This window comes from Cavia porcellus, unplaced genomic scaffold (genome assembly GCF_034190915.1).
Source record: "Cavia porcellus strain 051 isolate PalLab524CR breed Dunkin Hartley unplaced genomic scaffold, mCavPor4.1 scaffold_7, whole genome shotgun sequence".
Lineage (NCBI taxonomy): Eukaryota > Metazoa > Chordata > Mammalia > Rodentia > Caviidae > Cavia > Cavia porcellus.
This window is the reverse complement of record NW_026947490.1, coordinates 24,341,033-24,365,144: the sequence shown is the minus strand read 5'-3', so window position 1 is coordinate 24,365,144 and position 24,112 is coordinate 24,341,033. Positions and strand designations below refer to the sequence as shown.

At 42.9% G+C, this 24,112-nt stretch overlaps 1 protein-coding gene across 1 annotated transcript in view; it reads right to left on the bottom strand.

Annotated features, from left to right (window-relative positions):
* Positions 1 to 23,158, bottom strand: part of Arhgap35 (Rho GTPase activating protein 35) — a 119,932-nt gene extending 96,774 nt beyond the window's left edge. The window contains exon 1 of the mRNA XM_003464605.5: positions 23,020 to 23,158. The gene's annotated coding sequence lies outside the window, so the exon portion shown is untranslated. The remainder of the gene's footprint in view (positions 1 to 23,019) is intronic.
* Between the last annotated feature and the right edge of the window lie 954 nt (positions 23,159 to 24,112).

The window sequence follows — 24,112 nt, the reverse complement described above, 5'->3', positions numbered from 1 at the left end:
CTATGTCTTTCTCCCTCTCTTTTTAGTTGCCTTCCCACTTAAGTCTTTTTTGTTTGTTTGTTTGTTTTGTTTTGTTTTTGAGATAGGGGTTCACTAGTTCAGGCTGGCCTTGAGCTCATCATGTAGCCCAGGCAGACCTAAAACTTGAGGCAATCCTCCTGCCTCTGCCTCCCAAGTGCTACGGTCACAGGGATGTGCTACCACACCCAGCTTCATTTCTCTTTTACACTATGTAAGGCAAATGCTCTTTTATGAGCCATGCAGCGCACCAAATAAACAATGTGCATATGAGATTCTGTGTTATTCTTCATAATAACCCAATAAGCAGGTCCCATCACAACTACATTTGACAGAAGACAAAACAGGCTCAGAGAGGGCAAGTGGCTCATTGAAGATCACTGATACAGTGAGTAGACCCTCAGCTGCAGACCCTTGAAACCCAGACATGTGGTTTCACCCCAACACAGCACAACTACAGAAACAACAGAGCAGAGGCCACGCAGTCTGACAGCGCTGTTGGTCTTCCAGCCAAGTTCTACTCTGAGGCAAACAGTCCCCTACCTAGCCAGGTGCGAAATTTTATAATATACTCTTCAGTAACTTTTGGTTTATGCTCCTTATCTTGTTCAAAATACTTACATACTTTGCCTTAATGCTGCTTAAACCCACCTAGGAAGGAGAGATATATTCTCTTCATTCTGCAGATAAGAACACTGGGACCTGGATATTAAATGATCTGCCCAAGGTGTAAAGAATTCAATTTGTTCCCCTCAGTGGGAACACCAATATGACTGTGTCTCATGAATGAAACAGAATTTCTGCCACAGTTAACCACAAAGATCATTTGCAAAGTGAGGATGGATGGAGCCTGACGTGGTGATACATGACTATTCCTAGCACTTGAAAGGTTAAAGGACTGTCAAAAGCTAGAAGCCAGCCTGAAACTGAACTACCAGACTGTCTTAAAAAAAAAAAAAAAAAAACCAGCTGAGGTGTAAGCACCTGCCTGGCAAGCAGAATGTCTTGAGTTCCACACCAGCTACAAAAAAAAAAAAACAAAAACAAAAAAACAAGATGGATAGGAAACGGCTCTCTTTTAAACTTCAAAACTTCAGTAATAAGAATGAATGCCATTTAAATTGTTTCAATGTTAAAAAACATTTCAGATGGGGCTAGGGATTTAGCTCAGCGGCATAAGCACCTGCCTTGCAAGCAGGCGGTCGTGAGTTCGATCCCCGGTACCGATAAAAATGAAAAAGACAAATAAATAAATTAATTAATTAATTAATAAAAACATTTCAGAGCCCAACGTGGTGGCACATGCATATAATCCCAGCACCTGGGAGGCTTAGGCAGGATGATCTGTCCAAGCCCAGCTCAAACTTGAGATCTTCCTGCTTATTACTCAAGTTTAAAAGAGCTTCCTGCAATTATATGCATTTGACACACCTGGCTTGAGCATTAAACTGCATTAAATTCTGAGAAAGCCATGATTTGTAGCTTTATTCATTTCCCAAAACTATAGAAAGGATAAAATACTACAAGTTTTGTCCCTTAAAAAAATTTTTTGGGGGGCTGGGGATTTAGCTCAGCAGTATAAGCACCTGCCTGGCAAGCATGAGGTCATGAGTTCAATCCCTGGTACCAGAAAAAAAAAAAACTTTTTTTTTTTTTTTAAAAACATGATCTCACTTTATAGTTCAAGTTGGTTTTGAACTCAATCTGTAGCCTAGGTTGGCCTCAAATTCATTTGGCTCTTTAATTTAACCTTACTTTTGTCATCTCACTGCAAAAATTCATTTATACTCAGGACACTTATATTTATTTTAAAGTGGAATTACATGACTTTACTATTCTAGAAGTACTCTTTCAAAGTTCTAGAAAAAGTACCCCTCTCAGCAAGCACAACAACAGTGTTCACATAAATCTTGAGTTTGTCCCCCTCCATGAGAATAATGGTAAGATTAACTGCTATGGGAAGAAAATCAGTCTCAAATTTAAAGCATTAATACAAAGTAAAAATTAATGGGAATGTAAAAATCTGTTCTCTCAAGCTCAAGAACAGTTATAAAACAGCAGAGTAAAACATGACATAGGGGACAACAGAAAAGGATCTATGTCTCTTCTTTCACTAAAAGCAATGGCAGGACAAGAGTAAAAACAAAGTTGATTTCATTTAACATTTCAAAGGAAAAAATAATGTTCAGAAGATGAATCTCAGGCAGTATTTCATTCATAAATCAAGGCTACCTTAGACATTTTAAGTCACCCCTCCACACTCAAGAACTCTGACTGTGGTGGTGCAGGCCTGTATTCCCAGCACTCAGGAGGCTGAAGTAGGAGGATCTCCACTAAACGAAGTCAGCCTGGTCTACACAGTGGTTCAAGGACATCCTGAATTACACTGAGATCCTGTCTCAAAAAGAAAAAAAAAATGGACCTTAGCCAGATGTGGTGGCACATACCTGTCATCTCAGAATTCTGGTGAACTTGAGACAGGAGGATATTAAGTTCAAGCCCAGTCTGGGCAATTTAGCACCTCAGTGAGACTGTGTCCAAAATAAAATAACATTATCAAATCTAAACAAAGCCTGACTTTGTGAGTATTCAGGTATATAGAAAATAATTTTCCTTGAAATCCACAGGCAATGGATTGCACCCTGATTGCATCATTTGTTCTTTGTTTTCACAGTACTGAGGTCAATCCTGGGGGCTGGGTAGTTGTGCTTACAACTATTCAGCCTTGGCTAGGGGTGTAGCTCAGTGGCAAAGCATTTGCTTAGTGTGTGCAAGACCCTTGGCTCCACCCCCAGCACCACAAAAATAAATAATTTTTAATAAAACTATAAATTCAGCCTAATCATAGAACCACTTAGAAAGCAACCTGAGGGGGCTGGGGATTTAGCTCAGCGGCATAAGTGCCTGCCTTTCAAGCAGGCAGTCGTGAGTTCAATCCCTGGTACAGATAAAAAGGAAAAAGACCAAAAAAAAAAAAAAAGAAAGCAACCTAAGGGCCAGGGATTTAGCTCAGCAGCACAAGTGCTTGTCTGGCATGTGCACAGTCGTGAGTCCCAATTCAATAGATTGGTTTGGTTTGGGTTTTCCCTGATATATAGCCTTCACTAACCTGAAATTGTATTTAACAATGACAACTCTGATTTATGAAAAAAATGAGAACAACTCATGAAAGGCAGAAACAAACTCAAACTCTCCCTCAAGAGAGAACCTTATCACCATATTGATCGTTGGGACAGATCAAAAGATATTGCCAAAGAGCCACAACCCAATCATCTTCCATCTGCTCCTTGAGCAAGTAAATAGTCCAGTCCAAAGGTCTAGTCCAGTGCACACCCTCCAGGTGCCTGATGAGCACCTGGTGAGTGACCCAGGGCAAAGAGCCTTACCCTCTTGTCCACAGGATAGCGGTCAAATGGAGAAAAGAGTCAGTTCTGTGTGAATGCATGGTTCACAGCAAGGCCTGCAGTCACCATCGTGTTTCCAAGCAGACCTAATCTGTTACACCCCTGCATGCAAAGGTTTGCAACACATATGAGGTAATGAGATAAGTCAACACTGAAAGCCCAGTAAAACCTAAGAGTAACTCTAGATAACCTTTCCCCCAGTTCCTATCTGACCCTGTACATCCCCATGACTTTAGTCATCATTTCCGAATACCTACACTGCTATCACTAATCTTTCTGAGGTCCACCACCACCCTTTCAGCTCTATCACTACTACTCAGCATACATACATGGAGAATGAATGATACCTGGATCTGGGAAAGCCATAATCATTTCATAACAGGAAATGTTTGCCAAATATGAGGGAAAAGATGAAGGTTAAAGAGCCAGAATACCACGCTTCCAAAAAAGACTCACGTATTCTTCTCTTAGATGTTCAATTGCAGAGTTTTTTGCACAAAGGACTCCTCCAAATGCGTATCAGGGAAAAACAAAGCAAAGCATCCGATCTAAAGCAATCAAGTAAAAGAGAGACAAAAAACGAGGCCATGGGTTCAGTGTTATTCTAAACCAATGGATCTAATCTTTTGTGGGCCATGGATTGATTCCCTTGAGAATTATCTGAACTCTACAGATTCTCTCCACAGGAAATAAACACAACCAGGGGGCTTGGGATGTGGCTCAGTGGTAGAGTTCTTGCCTTGCATTCACAAGACCCTGGGTTCAATCTCCAGCAGCAAGAAAAGAAAAATGAAAATAAACAGAATAAAAATTTGGCATATAATCTGATAGCACCACAAACACTCCTTGGCCCAACCCATAAGACTGCCAGACCCTAAATTCAAAATCTGCTTAGAACCTGCATTTCCAGCCATGTCCGAATAAAGGCAATCCAAATTCACCAGCCAGTTAGTTTTTAAGATGCCACAGCAGCATAAGGGGACCTGAAGACATAAGCAAAGTATCTACACTATCTCACCACTCTCCTGGAACAACCCTTCACTTGCTACCTGACTCTTGGTAAGTCACAATAACAAACTGTGGAGTGAAGATGTTCTATCTTCCCCAACTAGGACTAAGAACTTCAAAAGCCAAAAAAAAAAAAAAAGAACTTCAAAAGCAGCCAAGGACCAATAAGCATGGTGGCACATGTCTGTAACCCCAGCACTTGGGAGGCTGAGGCAGGAAGATCCTGCAAGTTTGAGGCTAGCCTAATGAATTCAAGGCCTGCCTGATCTTCACTGAGAGATTTGTATTGAAAAAAATAAAGTCAAAAACAGAAGCCATTCTTGATCATATTATACATTCCACCTAGGGTGCACATGTTTTAAATAATTAGTAATATTGGCTGGTTCACTAAATGACAGGTTTAAAATAATCTACACATTATCCTTTTTTTTTTTTTTTTTTTTTTGTACCAGAAATCAAACTCAGGACCTCACACTTGCCAGGCAGGTGCTGTGCTGCTGAGCTATATCCCCAGCCATATTATCTTTATAATAAAGTGAGCAGTAAATTCAAGCAGTAAGGATAATGCTACATAACTAAGATTTGTAAAAACATTTTCCTAAATTAGACTCCTAGGAGCCTTAAATAGAATAAGCCAGTTAAACCATTACAAAATGTGGTCCCTTTCCTCTCCTCTTATTCCCTCCCTACCCCTCCTTTCTCATTCCTGAGTTTCTTGCCTTGGTAGAAATGCAGCTATCTATGACTAAAGTATATGCTACAAATCACAGCCACCACTCCCAAAGGGCATGGGAGAACTGCAAAGCAAAGCCTCAGAATATCTGAGCACGAATCTTGTTCTGAGTTGAGGAAGGTATTTCTTCCATAATCATTTCTTAAACATCAACAATGCTAATCTCCTAGTTATAAATTTAAGAGTCAGGCCAGGAAAAAAAAAAAAAAAGGTCAGGCTAGGCATGGTGGCACATGCTTGTAACCCCAGCACTCAGGAGGCTGAGGGAGGAGGATCCTTGCAAATTTCCAGGATTCAATCTCTAGTACAAAAGGAAGAAAGAGACAGACTTAAAAGACAGAGACAGAAACAAAAAGAAAAAAAAAATTTAATCAAAAGGAATTACTCAACCGGGCGTGGTGGCTCAAGCCTATAATCCCAGCACTCGGGAGGCTGAGGCAGGAAGATCACTGTGAGTTTGAGACCAGCCTGGGCTACAAAGTAAGCTCAAGGCCAGCCTGAACTGCATAGAGACCCTGTCTCAAAAAGACAAAAAAAAAAGAATTACTCGAACTATGTTTTTTCTTTTTAGGTAATCTTTCTTTTTCTCGCAGTTTGGTTGAGGGAGTGAGTAGTAGGCAACAAGTATAGAAAAAGGTATTTGAAAAGGCCCAGAAATAAGCATTTCTGGGAAAGCCAAAGTCACAGCCTGCTGGAGCACTACGTAAATGGACAGGCAGTGCTTCTGAGAAGTCCTCACCCTGAGCCCTCTAATGAAGCCATGGCCCTTGCTAACCTGGCTTTTAATTTCTTATTTTGTAGTAATCGTAGTAATTTTACAGAAAAGCTGCAGTTATTACATTTCCATATGGTCCTGCACCAAGCTTTCCCTAATGTTAATATAACCATAGTATATTTGCTAGAAATTTTTTTAAAAAATTAACTTTAGTACAAAAAACCAAACTACTCTGAAATTTCACCAATTTCTATTCATTCCCTTTTCTATTCCAGGACCCAACCCATGATCCCCCACCCCATTTCACTGAGATTCTTTCCCTCGGCGTCCAAGCACCAGTTCTACCATCTGTCACTCTCTCCCTCCATCCATGCTTGCCTCCCTATTCCCTAACTTCACCAGCCTACCTGGAAGAGAAATATATCCATTTAGCACAGAATGCTAGTGACAAAAACAGATGACTTGGAGAAGAGAGACCTATTAGAGATTTAAGCAAATCTAACAAAAAACGAAAACTCAGTGACCTGTTCACATGGAAAAATACATACACACATATGTACGCACCTCACCTACAAAATGAAGGTTGCCTAAAATACTATCTCCACTATGGGCGAAAAAAGAAATACAAGCACATATGTTTCTGCCTCTTTGGCTTTTTTGTTTGTTTGCTTTGTTGTGTTTTTATTTTTTGAGACACAGTCTCACTGTGTCATTTAAAATGGCCTTAAACTCATGGCAATCTTCCTGCCTCAGCCCACCAGGACTACATGCATGGGCCACCACACCTGGCTACCTCTTCAGTTTTGCTAGCAGGTAGTTAGGGCCTCTTAAAATCTGTCTGAAACACTCCAAACAACTCAAAAAGTTGAGATCCCCTCAACCCATCCTCAAATTAAAATTCTGGCAAAACCATCTGGGATTTGGGAAGGGGCAGAGCATGACTCATCATTTCTTTTCTAAATGCTCTTGAAGCTCTCTAATAGAACAAAATTCCATCGTATTGCAGCTACCTTTATAAAGGGATTTTACCAGTGTTAGTCATACTTCTGTTATGCTCATGACCTGCACATCAAGCCTCCATTTCCTAAAGCTTTCAGATTTACAACCTTGAGTAATGTCCACTCTCTACAAGCAAGGATAAATCCTATGCAGAAATTGCTGCAATGCTGATGCAAACTGAAAATTTTTTCCTACAGTTTTTAAATCATAACTGTTAACAACAGTTATGCCTGGAAGGTAAAACTTAAGTAGCACTTTAACTTTCTCTAAATACTTCAGCTCTTGGAAGCTATGGATCAAACATTCATCAAACATATAGGGAACACAGTCCCTTTCCCTTGCGAGGGAAAGGGAAAAAGGAGGGAAGGAAGGAAGGAAGATAGAAAGGTATGTCTTGGGCTGGGGATTTAGCTCAACAACATAAGCACCTGCCTTGCAAGCAGGCGGTCATGAGTTTGATCCCCGGTACCGATAAAAAAGAAGAAAAAAAAAAAAAGAAAGGTAGGTGTTTCTTTTGTGGTGTATATAATCCATCTAGATCTGTATTCTACTCTCCAATATCGGTCATTTACAGCTAAATCAATCAAAATTAATAATATTAAAATGTTTTCAGTCCCGCTGTTTAGATTTCAAAAGGTGATAGGTACTAGTGCAGAAAGTTCTATTAGGGCTGATACCAAAAGAAAAGCCCAATACTACTTCCAACTTTGGAAATACAAATAAAATATTTAGAGCAAGCATCCCAGGCTGACTGAGAATAGCATACAACACTGGCCTCCTATATCAGCAATATCAAATTTTTCAAGGCTCTAAATCAAACCTGAAAGGCAAAACACTTCAGGGGGTCAAGCATGGTAAGTGCACACCTGTAATTTCAGCACTTGGAAAGCTGAGGCAGGACTGCTGAGATTTCATAGCTACCCTGAGCTACAAAGTGAGTTCAGAGCCAGCCTGAACCATACAGCAAAACCTTGTCTTTTAAAATTAAAAAAAGAAAAAGTCCTAAAATGAAAAACTATAGAAGCTGGGGATTCAGCTCAGTGGAATAAGCGCCTGCCTGACAAGCGCAAGTTCATGGGTTTGATCCCCGGTGGAAGGAAGGAAGGAAGGAAGGAAGGAAAGGAAGGAAGGAAGGAAGGAAAGAAAGAGAAAGAAAGAAAGAAAGAAAGAAAGAAAGAAAGAAAGAAAGAAAGAAAAGAAAGAAAGAAAGAAAGAAAGAAAGAGAAAAAACTATTGTACAAGTTCCAATTAGGGCCTCACTAAAAAAGGAAGAGAGGAAAATGGAACTGGGATTAACTGACAGTTCACTGTGAAAATCTTTAACAAGCTACACCAGAAATCAAGGGAACAAACCAAAGAACGTGCTACTCCCAGTTTTCACTAAGAGACACATTTCCCATTAATCAAGGTCAACATGGCAATCACAAGTGATTAACACTACATAAGTAAAATAAGTAAGAGGTGAGATTTATTCTCCTTCCTCTGAATGTTTCATCCGCATCACCTAGCATGTAGTGTCTCCACTTCCTTATCTGAGAAAGGGTGCTAAGACAGTATCTATTTCGTAAGGCTGTCATATGGATTCCGTCAGCACTAACTGGAGCTAAGTGCATACAATGGTGCCTGGCACAAAAAAAAGGTAAGGAGCATTTTGTTATTTTTATTATTACAAGAGTCTCCAACTTCTCTAAGGATCCAGTTTCTACTTTGCTGAAATTTAAAGATTTCTCTAAAGGAAAGTTCACAGGAGAGAGAATTGTCATGTTAGAAGGGTATGAAAGGTTCACTCCATCCCCAATAGATACCTTCTAACCATGTCCTCTGGGCTATATCTCATAATGCCCACACCCATGGGGACAGCTGCAGGAAATTCTCCAACCTGCAAGATTTAACTGCAGACCTTGAGAAATGGAGTGTTCCATTTTTTTCAGTTATTTATCTTGTCTCTCCAGCAGAAGTATTCTATCCTTCATTCAGATATTCATTAAGAACCCGTAATAAGCTAGGTACTTCTATATGTAAAACAGAAAACAAAACCAAAACCCCTCTAGCTTCAAGAAACAGGAGACAACCACTCTACTCTTTGGAATTCCCTTACTTGAATAATCTCACACATGCAAAGTGGTATCTTCAAGGTTTCGCTCCAGCACTAACTGGAAACAACTGAAAAAAACCAGTAATGGTATATGTACTTAACAGAACATCATGAGGCTATAAAAAAGAATCAAGTTTTCTCTGTACTAGGTAATGATCTCCCAAGACATTTAGCAACAAAAGGAAGATGCAGAACCACAATCCCAATATGCTACCACTCTCCTAAAAAAGAGTGGGAAGGTATGAGTATACTTGCTTGTCAGTATGTGTATTAAAAGTATCTCTGGAAGGAAAACTAGCTCTGGAAACCACTGACATCCCTGAGGAGGATCACAGAGTGGCTAGAAGACAAAGGTAAGGGAATAGTTCTGGGTGTTTAGTGACTACTGATATAAAACCACATGGACATATCACTACATAAAAACAAGTCACACACATCACACCACCAGCGACGTGCTAATGGAACACAGACAATTCCAGAAAGTAATTCTCAGAGAATACTGGACTCCTGAGACGTCAAGGATGAACAGGGAATTCACCAATCAAGGAAAAGTTGGTGAAGTCACTCAGGAGAGAGGAGCTGCATTCATCAAAAACAGGCAGAGAGGGCCAGGGATTCAGCTCAGTGGTGTAAGTGCCTGCTTGGCAAAAACGAGGTCGTGAGTTCAATCTCTGGTACCAAAAAGACAAACAACAGAGAAAGAATATAGTGTCTGGGGGCCCCATGCAGCCCACCACAGCTGGAGGACCGGTATCCCAACAGGGAAGTGCAAAGCCAGCCAGACGGGGAGAATACACCTAAAAGGAAAGGGCTCTTCAGGCCACTTAATGAGCCTGGATTTAATTTTGTAGGCAGCACGGAACACTGCAGGTTTTTAAGCAGGGGAGTGCAATAGCTCAGATTTTTTTCTAAAAGATACAGAGGCTTAGACAGAGAGAAAGGAAAGGGCAAAAGGACACCTTGAGGGAAACTTCCGCACACAAGCCAGCAGTCTGCACCTTGGCATCCCCAAAAGCAAACAGCACAATGAATTTCACTTACGGGCACCAGTGATAGTACTTCCCATCTGAAAGCAATGATCTCTACTAATTATGTCAAGCACTTTTCAACCACTGCACAACTCAGTTTTCACAACTCTGTGAGGTATTATCTTTATTTTATAAATGAGAAAACTAAGTCTCAAAGAAGTTAAATAGCCTAAGGTGACAAAACAAATGGAGGAACACAGAATATGAATCTGTCCAGCTCTCTAAATACCTGATTACATATTACTGATGCTGACCATAGCAAAATTCTTCCTAGTCCATGTAAATGAGAAACATACACCTACGTATGTCAACGTTAAGACCACCAACTTCCTTGGGATGGGCTTTCATTCAAGTACTGGACCCTACTCTTATGAAATAAAAATGAGAACGGCACTCTTTCCCTACTTTGCTTCCTTTGTCCTTCCCTTGGAAGAATTACAAAACTTGCTTTTGGTAAACTTGCTGTTTACCAAACAGCTATTCTCCACCCAGCCTATAAAAGTCCAGTCTGTACCAGATGTGGTAAGGCATGCATATAATCCTAGCACTTTGGAAGGCTGAGGCAGGAGGAGCCTAATTTGGCTTAGTACTTTAGCAAAAACTGGTCTCAAACTTAAAATAACTAAAGGAGAGTGAGAGTTAGGAATGCAGCTCAGTGTGGAGCCCTGGATTTAACCCCGAGTACCAAAAAAATTTTTTAAAAAGAAGAATCAAGCTCAACACTAATAATGACATTGCCTAAACATTTATCACAAGCTAAAAATTATTTAAACTTTTGACTTGTTTTGAAGCAGGGTCTCACTATGTAGCCCAGGCTGGAACTTCTGATCCTCCTGGCTCAGTTCTCAAGTGCTGGGATTATAGGCCACAAAACCTGGCTATTTTAAGCTTCTTAAGTACACTACTTTAATCTGTGGTGACCAGGTAAGTAGACTCTGTTACAGTCCCCTTTTATAGAGCGGCCTGAGGCACCAAAAGTTTCTTAAGGCTCTTGTTAAGGATGAAGAGCTGGTATGGAAAAAAAAGCACTGGTACTCCAGCCAGGCCAGGTCCTGGTGAGAGATGGTAAGTAACTGAGGCCTGTCTCGATGCCAAGAATGTTAAACAACCTCAATAACTGCTATTTGGCCTGTGACCTGGAGTTAACATTTAGATGTGTGAGACACTCACTGATAAGACTCAAACCCCCCCCCCACCTGGGGGCAAGTTACAAGCTTTACAAAGACCAAGAGATAACAAATCGATAGGATGTGTTGCTCTACTTTCTGTTTCAAAATTTCATCATGCTGCCCGAGTAGCAGCTAACATGCATGCTTACTTGAGCATTTTTATTATTTAAACTATTCACTCTCTCAACAAACTCAAAAGGTTTTCCAACTTCACAGAGTTTTTGTGTTCACCTACCCTACGGTACTTAGTTTTTAAGGATACAAAGACTCTAGGTTAGCAGAGGAGGGCTGTTTTGCTATTATGAACTGAACCCAGGGACTGTGCACTGAGCTATACCCTTGGCCCTTTTATAGTATTTTCAGATTAGGGTCTGGCTAAATTGTCCAGGCAAAGCTTCCTGCCTCTGCCTCCCAGGGTGCTGAGATTATAATCCTGTGCAGCCATGCCCACCCAGCTAAACAGATTAGGTATTTAAACCCATAGTATAGGCCAAAGAACTCAAAAGTACTGTAACTTGTCTGAGGTCAAAAGTTGCTAAGTGCAATATGACATTTAACAGCTGAAGCTCCTTCCTCTGCATCGCTTGAGGAATCCTAAGAATCTAAGGACTAACATTCCAGACTTCATCCTTTGCAGGTTTCTCATTTAGAACCTCACACTTAGGCACAGTGATACACATTTGTAATCTAGCTAGAACCCCAACTACTCGAGAAGCTGAGCCAGTAGAGCAAAAGTTCCAGGCCAGACTACACAATTTAGTGAGACAAAATAAAAAAGGCTGCAATGTTACTCAGTGAAGGAGGGTTTACCTAGCATGCTTGTGGCCCTGGCATCAATCCCCTGTACCGGAAGAAAAGAAACAGATTACACTTTTACTCAACAGGTATTATATCCCAACTACCAGTCAGGCCCTACTGTAGGACTACAAATAGGAACAGAGCTGGGGATGTAACTTAGTGGTAAGACACCAACCTAGCATTAGTGAGTCCCTTTGTTCTATATCCAACACCAAAAATAAATAAATAAATAACCTCACAGAGCTTCCAAAATTTTTTAATTTGCAACCCTTCCTGATATCTTAATGTAAACCCCTTTCCACTACAACTGTGACCATCAGTACTCCCCCACCATAAAGAATAATCAGTAAATACATTTGTATATGTGCAAATGGCTTGTTAAATAATAACAGAAGCAAACAGAGTAAACTTTAAAATCCCCAAATTATTCCCTACTCAAGAGAAAATATGAACTTAAACTGGTTTCTTTAAAAAGTTCTTTCTCATAAGATGAAATCTGTCTTTCTAGTCAATGCATTCTTGGATTGAAATGTTTAGTCACACTTAATTCTTTAAGATAAGATCAGGAGGGGAAAAAAATCAGGCCACTGCCTTCTAAAATTTTTACTTTCTGGTTCAGAAACAGGGTGTTCCTTGTGTGACCTGTAAGGGAAGAACTGCCTTTGTTTTACAAGTGGCAGACAAACTCTGAGGGAGGAGGCATGGTTTGTGTAACTGGTATCTCAACTGTGTAGATACTAGTAAGTCCTGGTTGAATGGGGAGGTAAAAGAAAAAACAAAATATTTCTCTCTCCAATGTAACGAAAAAGAACTAGTTTGTTTCCTCTTTTATTTAGTGAACCTTAACTACTTAAATGATTTGAAAAAAAATAAAAATTAAGTAAAAATAAACAGATTAGCCATAGATGGTAGCACATGCCTGCAATCGCAGCACTCAGAGGCTGAGGCAAGAAGATCACAGTATATTCAACACCAGTCTGAGCTACAGTGAGACCTTGTCTCAAAACACAAAACCAAAACAAAAAGATGACATTTCAAATAAAATTCTTTAAATCTTATTTAAAGGTTTTTAGTCCTTGAAAGAGACGACATAACTTCATGATCATACCTGCCTCTGACCAATGGCTTCCTCCCCATTAAACAAGCACATTTTGGGGAAGAAAAAGGATGCATTAACTAAACAGAAAATTGAGCTCCAACTGCCAGCCATACAGCAATTGTGGAGTAGCAGATCACCTTGTGCAGAAACATTCTGGAAAGTGGAAAGCATACCAGAGAAGGCCACAGAACAGAAGTGCTGGGCTGAGTGCCTCTAGGACTGTTAGACATGTGGACTTGGGCAAGTGCCACCCCACATCCCAGTTCCTCATATAGAAGCTAAGAATACCACCCACCTTCAAATGGGACTAGAAGGAGCGGGGTAGCACTCCATTATCTTCCAGCACAAAATAAGCAGCTGCTTGTTATTAATACTGTTAACTTGCTGAGCATGGTGGCACACACCTATAATCCTGGCACTTGGGAGGTTAAGGCAAGAGGATCCATGCAAGATTGAGGCCAATCTGGGCTACACAGTGAGCCCAGGCCAGCCTAAACTGCTCAGCAAGACAAAAGAAAGAGAGAAAGAGAGAAAGAGAGAAAGAGAGAAAGAGAGAAAGAAAGAAAGAGAGAAAGAAAGAAAGAGAGAAAGAAAGAAAGAAAGAAAGAAAAGAGCGAGAGAGAGAGAGAGAGAGAGAGAGAGAGAGAGAGAGAGAAAGGAAGAAAGAAAGAAAGAAAGACATATTGTTAATAATTAATTTGATTAATCTCTAGGGGACTAGAAGGATTACAGTCCAAAAAATCTCACTAACTCTGATTTTTTGCTTTCCAGTTCAGTTTTTCCTTCATGCGGCTAGAAGAAAAACCTAACATAAAACCACCATATTGGAAAAGGAAAAAGAATAATTTTTTAATCAATAGTAAAATAATTGAAGAAAACTTGGGGAAACTCAGAAGAAAAAAAAAAAGGTTAATCACTCAACCAAGAACGTAAGACACAGAGGTCATATGACCAATCGCACTTCAGCATATTTCTTCTACTTGTTCCTATATATACTTCAACATAACCCAGACTCCTGCTGTTTAGAGTTCTATATCCTGCTTTTTCCCATACTTAGTTTTATTTTGTGTGCACCTTCTCATGTCAAATGTTCTCCAAAAACATACTTTTTTAATGACTCCATATTTTTCCATAGACCAACCAATCCCCTAAGGTTAAAACATTTAGATTATTTTCCCTTTTTTCTTTGTACACATCACTATTGTTAAGATCTTTATATAAAAACGTGTTTACTATTGCTACTTCTTGGTCTATACTGGTTACTGTAAGTAGACTGAGGGACAATGTCTCTCAAATTATTGCCAAGGTGCTGTGTAGAAAGTTCTCAGCAATTTGCAGGTGTGACAGCAATTTGAGTACCAGTCCTGTTGTGCTCTCACTAGCAGTGACAACTATCTCTTTCCTTTTCATTCTCCACAGACTAAAAGAATCTGGAATTAAAACCCAAGTATGAAAGACCTGTTGTTAAAAAAAATGCTTGTGGTAATGTATATGCAATTAAGATTGCTATTACCGCATTCTTTATCATGTATGTGGCCTTGACCAGGTTTGGAAAAGTGAGAAATGGCTTACATGCTCATGTCTGTGTATTATGTATGTACTGACTAAAGTCTCTTACATAGACCCTACTCTCTAAGGTATTAAAAATTATGTAGTCAGGTGTGATGATACATGCTTATAATCTAGATACTCAGGAGGCTGAGGCAAGAAAATTCCAATTACAAGGTCAGCATGGGCCACTTAGTGAGAAATGGCTCAAAATAAGAAAACAAAAAGAGGGGTCGGGGATTTAGCTCAGCAGTATAAGTGCTTGCCTGGCAAGCGCTAGGTCGTGAGTTTGTTCCCTGGTACCCAAAAATAAAAAATAAAAAATAAACCAAATGTACACCTAAGATTTATGTACTTTTCTGCATATAGACTGTACCTTAATTTTTTACAAAAATAAACTTAAAAGAGGGACCTATACACAAAAAAACAGATATTTCTTATATACACATCAACTCAATTATGACTGTGTAGGCTAACACTGCTGTTTTTCACAGCCTTTGTGCTAACACCAGGCAAGCACCAACAGCTGGGACCCACTCCCCCAGCAGTCTTTTCCCCTCTCTCGCCTCATTTAGCAAAGATTTTACGGGCATTCCTCAACTCCTTACTAGAAGAGTTTTCTTATAGATCAGCAGCATTAAAAAGGTTATCACAAAAGCAACATCCACCTACCTTCCACCTACTAACTTAATGGGCACTTTTGAAAAATTAAGACCTAGTGACAGTTTATCACCAAGTATTCAGATACTATCCCAGGGAAATAATTCCCTGGAAGTGAAAGCCACTCTAGCTGAAAGTGCAGAGTTCAAGAATCTAATAATCTTGTATTAATGCAGTGCTGACTTTCATTTGTACACAATCAATTTGTTACTGAACAAAGAACCCTTTTTAATTGCCTGTGCCAATTAATGGTGATCATTTTCCTTTGTTTCATTCCTAAGTAGCTCAAAATGCAAGAGATGAAGCCAGTTTTGACCTTTGATTTCAACAGAAATGAGGGGGAGTAAAAGGCAACTGTACATTTTTTAAAAGTTTCGTGTGCTTTGGGAGGCTATTACCTGTATAGCTTAAGATACTTCCTTTTTTTTTTTTTTTTATACTTTCACCCTAACTTTTTTTTGAAAACTGCAACTAAATAATTATAGTAACTTGCACAAAACAGTTTAAGGAACAGTGGTTTTCTATACATTTATTTATATATTTCTGTTTTTTGGGGGAGAGGGTCTTTTTGAGACAGTTTTGCTACGTGGCATTGAACTCACTTTATAGCATGGGCTGGCCTGCAACTCATGGCAATCTTCCTGCCTCAGCCTCCTGAGTGCTAGAATAACAGGCATGTGCCAGCACACCTAACAAGGAATACATTTTTAAATCTGTATGTTTAATTTTAACACTCCCCTCCCCACTCCTCAGTACTGGGGACTCAAAACCAGGGCCCTGTGCATTCTAGGCAAGCACTGCAGCACTGAGCAGCATTCGCAGCCCCAGTTTGTTTTATTTTTAACGATAAACTGACAAATTACTTTGCATACATTCTATTTATACATTTTTAGTTACATGAAGAATATTGTCCAAAGGAAAAAACCCCGGTTAGGGATGTAACTGTCGGGAGAATATATGCTAACAATGTACAAGGATTTCAGTTTAACCTGCAATGGAGAGACACAGAGAGACTGACTCAATTAGGAGCTACTCATATTTTTTTATTTGCTGAAGAAATTACTGATTTAAGGAGTATTTCATGAGCAAACATATCTCTTTTTCTTTTTTTTTTGGTACTGGGGATCAACCTCATGCTTGCCAGGCAGCCACTTCTAACACTGAGCTAAATCCCGAGCTCTCTCTCTTTTTCTTAAACTGGTTTACTTATACAGCTTTGTTATACTTGGATTTGAATCTAGTTACTTTTGAGAATTCTTTATAGATGAAGCATGATAGTGTATTCTATCTAAAGCTGAAGAGAAATAAGCTTTCAGGAACATGAATGATTTGTTTGTTTTGCTTAATACTAGCAATTCAAGTACTATTCAGATCATTGCTATTTGAGAGCCTAGGTCAACAATGACTCAGCTTTAAAAATTCCGTATTTTTAAAAGAGGTACTATACATGCCTTTAGTTATGTAGCTAATACAATTTGGATGGCCCATCCCCAAAATTATAAACCAATTCCCATATGAATGGCTGAGAAAGAAACTGTTTACATTGGAAAACGATAAAACAAAGCTAATCTGTTATCCTGTAGCTCCCAGGGAAAGTGTCCCATACCAATTCTGGTTGACAGAACTTGGGGAGGGAGTGACAAAAGAATCTAAGAACAGCACCAGGAGCTCATTGCTGGTTCCAGTTCTAACTCGGCATATGACCCCAGTCAAAGAGAATCTACCATCCAGGCTGGACAGCACAACAGACTTCATACTAGGAATGTGAATCCCAGGAGGGAAGCAGCTTGTGCAAGGTCCTAACTAATCAGAACAAGGCCTAGACAGGAAAGCAGCAGCCCCTGTCCTCATGCCCAGGGTTCTTTTATGGCAAAAGCTGCCACAACACTTTGAGCAAGCCTTCTACTTCCTCCCCTGTAAATGAGAAGACTAGACCAGGCACTAATTTTCACACTGAGTTCCACCTACCAAACCAAAGGGGCCACAAAAGGTGCTTCCACTAGACAAGTCCCCTCCTCAAGCAGAGAATCTCAATGTTACTTATCTTCTACATTATGAAAAAAAACAAAATTTAAGGCAGGGGTTTTAGCTCAGCAGCACAAGTGCCTGTCTGGTAAGCACAAAGTTGTGAGTTCGATCCCCAGTACCCCCCTACCTCAAAAAAACCCAACAAAACAAAAAAGAAATTTTACACAACTGGATTAGATTATTATTCATGCTGATTGCATAAATTAAGATACTGTTTGCTGGGCATGGTGATGCATGCCTGTGACCTCAGCACTCAGGAGGCTGAGGCAGGAGGACTGTTGTGTGTCTGAGGCCAGCCTGGAATACACAGAGGTACTCTATCTTTAAAAAAAAAAAAAAAAAAGAGGGCTGGGGATATTATAGCTCAGCGGCAAATGCAAGGTCCTGAGTTCAATCTCTGGTACCAAAAAAAAAAAAAAGGAAAGAAAAGAAAAAAACAGTTTTGACTGCTAGGTGGTAAATGACAAGAATCAGAGCCAATCACAGGAAAGCTCTGCAGGAAACCTGACATCTCTCAGAAGACCACCACACACCAAAGACTGAAAAACAAGACCAGATGAGATGGAGCCACAGTCACTCCCATCTTACCATGGCCCACTTGATGGCTTCCATACTGCTCCATGACTAAACACACACCTATGAGACTGTGTGTGGTTCATGGTCATCTGTGCAACCCTTGTCCCTCCCAGACTATCTTTTCATAAAGGTCACTCACAGCTCCAGAAAACAGCACCTGGATAACTTATTCCATTTGTCTGAACTGAGCATTTTCTGATTTGTTACTGCCCTGAGGCCCTCAGCAAACCAAGAAAAAAAAAAAAAAAGGAAAGCAGGTAAGCAAGAAGGGAGATAGTTAAAAAAATTTTTAAAGATTTAAGAGGAGGAGGAGGAAGAGGAAAAAAAGAAAGAGAGTAAACTTTGATCACATCAGTTTGTGAGAGTCTGGGCAGGGCAAGAGAGCCTCGAAGACAAGTAACTAGGCTGAAAAACACTGTCTACTGCCATCTCTCCCTCCACATCCCGACCAACTCACACATTACCTGTTCCAGAACGACCAGACTACCACCTCACATTTCTACAGCACCCAATTCCACCACCACCAAAGCAATTGTCAGTACTAGTATTGGAGCCTCTGCTACCATCAGGGAAAGCTGATAGTATCTGGAACATCAGTTACCAGCTTAAGAAGAAAAATCAGCTCTTGGTTCTTTTGGACTCCTCTCCTCTTATTATGTAAACTTAGGCTTTGGGCATGCAGGAACTTTTTATGCTGTCAGTGATATTAAAACCGGAACACAGCCTGGCATAGTGATGCATACCTGTAATCCCAGCACTGAGGCAGGAGGACCATCGTTAAGTTCAAGGCCAGCCTGGACTACATAGTGCGACCCTATCTCAAAACAAACAAACAAAAAAACAAGCCCCAGGCACAATGGTACACACCTTTAGACCCAGCACTCAGGAAGCTGAGGCAGGAGGATCAAAATGAGTTGACATCAGCCTAGGCTACAGAGTGAGTTCCAGACAAGCCTGGACTACACAGGGAGACCTTGTCTCAAAAAAAAAAAAAAAAAAGCCAAAAAACTAGAACAAAAATTTAAGAAGCATTGCATATACAGTTGTTTTTATTCTTAATTAGCTGTCACCTCCACATTAAGAATAAAAAATTGGTGAAGCACACCTGTAGTGTCCAGAACTCAGGAGACTGAGGCAGGAAGATTACCTGGAGTCGAGACCAGCCTGGGCTACATAATTCAAGGTCAGCCTGAACCATTTAATGAGACCCTGTCTCAAAAACAAAAACAAACAACAAAAGCCCTATTTATGCCAAACTCACACTCTAAAGTAAATTCATGACGCTTAAGACCAAAGATTCATCAGTGAAAATAAACCACAATTCTTTAATAATAATGAAAACACATTAAAATTGCCACGGTGCTTGCTCAGAAAATTTGAAGTCTTCAAAAAGTTAAAGAACCATACAGATATACTATCCAGGCCCTTTCACCATCACATATAGAAATATGCCCCAACATTGGATGAGTCACTGGTCTAATTCTATACATGATAGTGAATGTTTTGTTTTGGTTTGGTTTGGTTTTTTCAAATGTGCTCACACAGAACTTTTCTAAATAAGTGCTGAAATAAAGTCTGAACATAGCTCAGTCAAGTAAGTCCTTCTGGTAAATGTTCCTTCCCAGCTGGATAGCTACTTTAACATGCAATTGCCCTAGGCACTGGGGAGGAGGGAGGCTTTTGATTTACTACTAAAAAATAAAATAAATAAACCTAGAACATGTCAAAGGTCCTCTAACCTAAGTTAAGGAAGAAAAATAGCTGTCTGGCTCCTCTGTAAAACCATTTCTACCTCTGAATGGATTTCCTTAAACACCATTGCACTGTATAATCATTGGAAAAAAATGGCTCAGGCAAGGAAGCAAAGGCCCACTTCCCAAATCCATGCATGTCAGTCAGTCCCTAGCAGCCTTCTAGAATTCTACCCACTGAGGTCCCTCAAAAAAGATTTGGGAAAAGTCAGGCCCGCCCACACACCCCTTGTACACCGAGGCACTAACTCACTAACTCCTGGGCAGTATGGCTCTGCCCAGAGGCACTGGGCTCCTGTGGGTGGGAGTGCCTGCAATACCAGAGGGCAGAAATCCAGTGACACTTGGCACTCTCTCTTTCAACAAACAACCGCAGAGTGCTTTCCAAACCCAGGCCCTCCCCATTTTGAAGACCAGGAAGCTAGTGTCTTCCTAGGCAGAGGTGAAAAAGAAATAAACCTACTCTGTCCAGCTCCTCCCCCAAGGTCACAGGGCAAACCAAAGGCCACTTAGGGAAGGCAAGAAAAGTTCTGCTGCTTCTGCAGGCCCAGAGCAGTAAACACCAAGCCTGGCCATAACCCTCCTGGAATGGGAAGCTTGAGAACTGGCATTTCCTTCATGAGAAGTAAAATAAGAGCAGGACTTGTTAGCTGAAAAATATAAAGAAGTACCCCTCTAGCATCTCCTTAAAAGTGCTGCCTTGGATGTAGAGGAGGAAGAGGGTACAACTGTTTCTGCAATAGCTCAGAGGGAAAGCAAGAAAGACAATAAAGACCTGTGAGCAACTGCAGTTCCCCTTTCTAAAGGACACAAAGCTGTGAAGCCCAGAGAGATCTCAAAGAGGTGAACAAACAAGGGCACAGTAAAGAAAATGGGGCAATGAACTGTGAGCCACCCGACCACCAGCCTTGATGGAAGTGGGAGAAATGGGGCAGACACCCGACTGCCCCCCATCTATTTACCAGATCTCACAAGATCCCTGGAGGGGTAAAACCCTCTGGTGCAGGGTGCTGAGAGACTCAGCCAGTCCTTTAGTCTGTGAACCTGAGGGATGGAGGCCAGAGGAAAGGACACCTGAAAAAGCTCCTCAATGGGTGGCAGGCAGGGTAAAAACAGGGAAAAGCTGGGAGACCCAGGTCAGATGGGAACTGAATGCAAGAGGAGCCAGACTGGACACTAGAGAAAGGAAAAAGGGAGAAACCAAATTGAGAGATCTGAATAAGGGATAGCAAAGGGAAAAGACCATCAATCAAAAACTGAGGTGGCTCCAAGAAGCAGGGGACAGTAACACAAAAAAATGACTAAGAAGATACCTGTTTAGGCCAAGCATGGTAGCACACACCTGCCAACTCAGCACTTGGGAGGCTGAGACAGGAGGATCACCGAGTGAGGCCCATGTGGGGCCTCATTCAGAGTAAGCCTCAACTTGGGGGCTGGGGATTTAGCTCAGCGGCATAAGCGCCTGCCTTGCAAGCAGGCAGTCGTGAGTTCGATCCCTGGTACCGATAAAAAGGAAAAAGACAAAAAAAAAAAAAAAAAAAAAGAGTAAGCCTCAACTACAGAGAGCCTGTCTCAAAAATAAATAAATAAATAAAGACACTTCAGTGATACATGCCTGTAAAAGCAGCTATTTGGCAAAATGAGGCAAAAAGACCACAAGTATAAATTCAGCTTGGGCACACTGTAGTAAGACCCCGCCTCAAAATAATTTAAAAAAAAAAATTAAAAAGGTTTGGGATGTAAAAGGTTATGCAAAAGCCCTGGGTTCAATCCCCAGCACCAGAGAGAGAGAAAAAAAAAAACCCCAAACACCTTAATATTAAAAGTGAGGGGGAAAAAAAACTCAAAAAAGAGCTAAGTGCTAGGCTAGGGAGACAGAATACATGAAATCAGTGTGAAAAATGAATCAAAATGGTATGGCAGTAGAGAATGCCAGCCAGAAGATAGTATTGAGAGGGACCAGAGCTAGGTTGCAGTTATATGGAGACTAATGTTAAAAGGACCACTTCAAGAGGGACAGGAATAGCGAAGTTAAAAAAAGGTGAAAAAAATATTCGGGCAAATGGACAGCTCCAAAAGAAAATAAGTTGGGGGTGGAAAAACCTAAGTAAAGATAGGAGCAGAAATGAAATGAGGATAAAGAGCAGGTGGGAAACGCTTCAGGGCAGTCTGTGAGATACAGAAGAGGAACAGGATAGGTGACAGGTCAGAATCATCAGAGGCACAGTGAAGGAAGGGCAAGGCTAAGCCCCACAATGAGCAGAGGCAGGAAGCAGGTTTTAGGCAAAGAGGAATTGAAGGAAAGACCAGTCAGAGGAAGGGGAGCAAATGAATGGAACAGCTCCCAGGGCCAAAACGAAAGTAAGAAACCCCCAAGAGAACACTAGGCCAGACCTAACCAAGGCTGAGGGAAACTCAGGGCTCAAGGTCAGGAAAGTGAATAGCAGACACGGGGGACCAGCCTGGTCAGAGAAAGGGGAGGAGGCTGGTTCCTTGGAGGCAGACGCAGAAAGCAAGCAGACTGGGGAGCAAGATCTGAGCTCCAGCAAGGGGCAAAAATAGGAGGCAAAAAGGTCTGGAAGAGAGGAAAAGGTCTGAATGGCAAACGAAAGCAAGAGAGGTGAGGCAAACATGAGGAAACTAAGTCAGTAGGGTCAGAGAGGCAGCTGAGGGACATCTAGGGGAGCAGAGGTTCTGAGGCGAACTGCGCCCAAGAGGCTGATGGAATCAAGTCCAGGGGAAAAGACCCCGGAGGCGGCAGTGCCAGGGCTTTCAGATGGATCTCCAAGGAGGTGCAACAGCAAGTCCTAAAGGGACAGCTCCTGGGAGTGCAATACTAGATTCTGAGACAGGATAATAGTAGATAGGTCACAGAAGAGCCCGGGGACAGATCCTAAAGGCAACGAGCGCAGAAATCAGAAGCCAGCAGAAGGGTCACGCATCTCTAAGTGTGAGCAAGAATTAAGGGATGCAGAAGGGTCACCAAGGAGGAGGTGGGTCCCGCAAGCATTGCAGAGTCCAGGAGGGGCGAAGGACATTTTTGGGGCCGGAAGAGGGAAGCGGGGAGGTGCAGAACTGGGAGCAGGGTGGCCGAAGGTGGGTGGGGGGACGGATAGATCCCGAGACTCACCGGGCCGCAGGAGGGCACACAGACGAGGGGGAGGATGGACAAGGGCCAGTCTGAAGGCGGCCAGGCCCCACGGGCCGGGCCCCAGCGCCAAGCGGCAGGGACTGCGGGCCCGGGGCACTGGGGGGCCGCTCCCTCCCCTCCCCCTCTGGCTCCTCCATTGTTCGCGGGCTCCGGTCCCCGCCGTCCCCGCCTCCCCCTGGACCCCGCAGCTGGGCGGCGCCCGGCCTCGCCGCGCGGGGCCCGCGAGCTCGCGCACTCACCAGCTGGGCGCCCTCAGCGCGGCCCCGGCCTCGGGGATTCTGGCCGCGGCGACGGCGGCCCCGGCGCCATGTTCCCCCACTATTCGTCCGGCGGCGGCTGAGGCAGCGGTGGCTCCGGCGGCGGGGGGCCGGGCGGACCCTCCCTCGCGGGCTCCCTCCTCCGCCTCCTCCTCCCGCCGCGCCGCGGCTCTCCCTCGGGGCGGGGGGCGGGGAGGGAAGGGGGAGGGGCGGGAACCAGGGGGAGGGCGGACCGGCCTCGCTCCCTCCCTTGCGCGCGATGGCGGCGGCGCCTCCTTCCTGCGGCCGCCGCTCCCGAGTGCGCGCGCCCCCTCGCTACTGCGCGTGCCTGGCGCGGGGACTGCTGCAAGGGGATAACGGCCCCCAGGCGCGCGCCGCGAGGGGATGAGCAGCACCGGACAGCAAGACGCAGCCACAGCGCGCGCGCGCCTGAAGGGCTCGCTGCAGCCGCCACGGCCTGAGATTGGAGCGGGCGCGAAGGGAGCAGTGCGCGTGCGCCCCGAGAAAATGCCGCTACTGCGGCTACTGCGGCGCGAGACTGAGCGCGAGGAGACCCGCGAACTGGCAGAGGGAAAAGGGTGGGCAAGTGCGCGTGCGTAGTAGCGGCCGCCAGCCGGCGCGGCTCCTGGCGCAAGGGAGAGGGAGTGGCTGGAGGGAGGCGTGTGCAAAGCGCGCTCCAGGAGCAATCAATCCTGTGCCTCACACTGACTCTGGGAGAAAACTGGAGTGGAGAGGTACGGCCTGGCTCTGAAAGAGGAGACGAAGGGCGCGATCCCGCTCGCGCGGGACCTGACCAGCCAATGGGAGGCAAGGGTAGGTGGGTTTGCCGCGCGAGCCGCAGCCCCCAGGATAACGGAGGAGGAGAGAATGGGAGACGTAACGTGGGGTGCTGGGGTTGTGGGGCTGGGCCAAGAAGGAGGGAGCGCACCCAGCGAGGGAGTTGATTGGAGAGCATTGAGAGGCGTGGCCTACCTCAGCCCAATCTGATCCTTGCAATTCGTCGTCCCGGAAGAGAAGGCGGGGCTGGAGAGCGCGTGCTCTTAACCTGGCATGAGGAAAATCTAGGCAATGCGCG